Source organism: Nicotiana sylvestris, chromosome 3 (assembly GCF_000393655.2).
Source record: "Nicotiana sylvestris chromosome 3, ASM39365v2, whole genome shotgun sequence".
In the NCBI taxonomy this organism is placed as follows: domain Eukaryota; kingdom Viridiplantae; phylum Streptophyta; class Magnoliopsida; order Solanales; family Solanaceae; genus Nicotiana; species Nicotiana sylvestris.
Genome location: NC_091059.1, coordinates 67,678,031 through 67,681,963, shown reverse-complemented (window position 1 = coordinate 67,681,963; position 3,933 = coordinate 67,678,031). Strand labels below are relative to the sequence as shown.

Sequence of the window (3,933 nt, the reverse complement as noted above, 5' to 3'; positions counted from 1 at the left end):
CTCCACAAAAATGAATAGAACAAAAAATAGAAGAAATAAACCCACATCATTATTATATAACAGGAATAATGGACCAAAGAAAATATTTAATATTAATAAATACAGGACAAGAAGAGAATTATGTTATAAGAGAACTGATACCAGAACAAGAGATAGTGACAATAGAACAGCAAAATTCAGAACTACCAAAGGCATTAAGAAAAAATGAAGAAACAACTGAAAAGGAATTAATTATTGGAGGAATACCAATATTAATAAATTTTAAAATATATCAAGGAGATAAAAACATTACACTAGGAATAAAATGGTTAGAAAAAGTCAAACCATACAAGTTAGAAGATAGGCAATTAACAATAAGTTATGAAAATAAGAAAATAATAATAAAAAGAACCTTAATATAATGCCAAAAATATATATACTTGCCAAAATAATAATAGAAGGATATTATAATAGATATTATACACCTATGATGAATACAGGAGCAGAAGCTATCATGTGTAGGCATAATTGTCTACCAGAAAGTAAATGGGAAAAGCTAAAAACCCCCATTGTAGTAACAAGATTTAACAATGAGGGAAGTATGATAACATACAAAGCAAGGAATCTAAAATACAAATATGGGATAAAATATTAACCATAAAAGAGATATATAGTTATGAATTCACAAATAAGGATATATTATTGGGAATGCCATTTTTAGATAAGTTATACCCACACATTATAACAAAAAAATATTGGTGGTTTACTACTCCGTGTAAGCAAAGAAGAGGAGCAAAAAGAGTAAATAATAAATTGAGAAAAATAACACCCTGGATTAAGGGAAGTGAAAAAATTACCCAGAAATTAGAAAATATGACACAAAGCAACCATAATATAGAAATAATCATTTTCTCAATAAATAAGATAAAACTACTCCAAGATAAATTAGAATTACTATATAATGATAATTCACTACAAGGTTGGGAATAACATAAAACAAAAATAAAAATTGAACTAATAGATGAAAATAGTATAATAACACAAAAAACCTTTGAAATACAATTTTAATGATCTAACAGAATTTAAAATACACATACAGGAATTATTAGACAATAAGTACATACAGAAAAGTAATAATAAACACACTAGCCCAACATTTATAGTAAATAAGCATAGCGAACAAAAACAAGGGAAAAGTCGTATGGTTGTAGATTATAGAAATTTAAATGCAAAAACAAAAATATATAATTATCCGATACCAAATAAAATACTAAAAATCAGACAAATACAAGGATATAACTATTTTAGTAAATTTGACTATAAATCAGGATTTTACCATTTAAAACTAGAAGACGAATCTAAAAAGTTAACAGCATTCACAGTACCACAAGGATTTTACGAATGGAACGTATTACCATTTGGATATAAAAATGCACCAGGTAGATACCAACATTTTATGGATAACTACTTTAACCAATTAGAAAATTGTATAATATATATAGATGATATACTGTTATATTCTAGAACAGAGAACGAACATATAAAACTACTAGAAAAATTCATACACATTGTAGAAATATCAGGAATTAGTTTAAGTAAAAAGAAAGCAGAAGTAATGAAAAATCAAATAGAATTCTTAGGTATACAAATAGATAAAAATGGAATAAAAATGCAAACTCATATAGTACAAAAAATAATTAACTTAAACGAAACACTTGATACAAAAAAGAAGTTACAATCATTTTTAGGATTGGTTAACCAAGTAAGAGAATATATCCCTAAATTAGCATAAAACTTAAAACCATTACAGAGATAATTAAAAAAGGATGTAGAATACCATTTTGACGAAAAAGATAAAATACATATAAAGAAGATCAAAAATATGTGTAAATAATTACCAAAACTATATTTTCCAGATGAAAAAAGACAGTTCACATACATAGTAGAAACTGATTCTAGTGATCACAGCTACGGAGGAGTTCTAAAATATAAATATGATAATGAAAAGATTGAACAACATTGTAGATATTATTCAGGATCATACACGGAACCACAATTAAAATGGGAGATAGATAGGAAAGAACTATTTGGATTATATAAATGTTTGTTAGCATTTGAGCCATACATCGTATATAACAAGTTTATTGTGAGAACAGATAATACACAAGTAAAATGGTGGATAACACGAAAAGTACAAGATTCAGTAACTACGAAGGAAATAAGAGGACTTGTATTAAATATACAGAATTTTACATTTACAATTGAAGTAATAAGGACTGACAAAAATGTTATTGCAGACTACCTATCAAGACAAAGGTACCCAAACAGATGAAAGCCAAGAATCAAAAGATATATTTGCAATCCTTACTACGCTACCTTTACAGATGGATGGTATGGGAAAAAGATTACAACAGCTAGAGAAAAGCCAGCCAAGTCAGCAGCATGACTATAAAGTTGCGGAGCTAAGTCAATCGGAAGACTCAAAACTTCCAGAGTTAGAAGGAGACGTTGGGAAACTCCAAAAAACCCATAACATAGTTTGTTTATATACAGCTGCAGGTACAAGTAAACAAGTTAACAAGAAGCCACATACCAATGTCAATTTAAACAACATATTTGATAAACCAATTACTCCGAAAAGGCCAAAAGAAACAATAGTTATGACACCACAAACCTCAACGTATGCCAACAGCCTACACCAAAATAAAAAAATATACAATCATATTACTCAGACCTATATTGAGAATATATACAAAATTCAAACATTCCTAAACCTGAACCCAAAAGCAACTACTACAACAGATCCAACACAGGACAATATAACCCAAAAACTCCAAGGATATAATAGGCTTATTGCATAGCCAAAAACTAGAGCCAATTTAGTAAAAACATGTTACAATTACGGATTACTTAGCACGATATATACCTATGATGGGGAAGAGATAAGTGGAATACCAGATCTATATAAAGCATTTATTACATTCAAAAGAATTACAAAAGGAAACTTATTTTTTATAAAATTCTATACAGCACCAGCTGAGATACTATACGATGAAATAAAACCTATTATACAAGTTGTAAAAATAGGATTGACACGAGATATGATAATACCAGAAGAAATAGAACAAGAACCAGAAATACCGAAAATCGAGATACCAGGTTTTTATGCCAACAAAAGAATAATTGAGATAGCAACTATTATCCAAGAGCTAGCCAACAATTATTTACAAGAAAATGCTATCTGGAGCTACTACTCAAGAGACCAACTAATGATATATGCAAATTCAAGACAACTACGACAAGGAGATATGGATAAAGTCCAAAAATGGATTTTATCATTACTAAAACCAGAGATACAACCAACTACAAGAGCACTAAAGAAAGGATTTATTTCCAATGAATTATTGACAAGATACTGCAAATTAGTAGGACACAAATACCCAGATCGTATATGTTCAAAATGCAACGGAGAAGATAACCATGTACCAGAAGTACAACTGGAATGAAGAACTGGAATGAAGATATCAGCAAGAAGACAAATGAGGAAAATAGCTATTATTGAAAACAAATAATGTAAAGTCATAAAGTAAATAGTACGAGTAATATTCATGAACAGTAAAGGTCGTTCATGAAAAGTCATTTGTAAACAGTAAGAGTCGTTTGTGAATAGTAAGAGTCATGTAAAAAAGTCGTAAAGTAAATAGTACGAGTCATATTCATGAACAGTAAAGGTCGTTCATGAAAAGCCATTTGTAAACAGTAAGAGTCGTTTAAATTTTCTATATATAGTTTGTAAATCCGAGGAAGAGAGGACACACCCTCACCTTCTCTCTCTTATCTTCTCTCTCTTATAAGAAATATTTGAGTTATTTACAAGGCTCTTAAACAACTATGGAACATTCAAACGAGTTACAAGATCAGGTAAGTTTATTCACAATCATGTGTAACTAAACT

At 29.1% G+C, this 3,933-nt stretch overlaps 1 pseudogene; it reads left to right on the top strand.

Moving 5' to 3' along the window:
• Positions 1-2,264: 2,264 nt before the first annotated feature.
• LOC138886875 (uncharacterized) lies at positions 2,265-3,485 on the top strand (annotated as a pseudogene).
• The last annotated feature ends 448 nt before the right edge of the window (positions 3,486-3,933 follow it).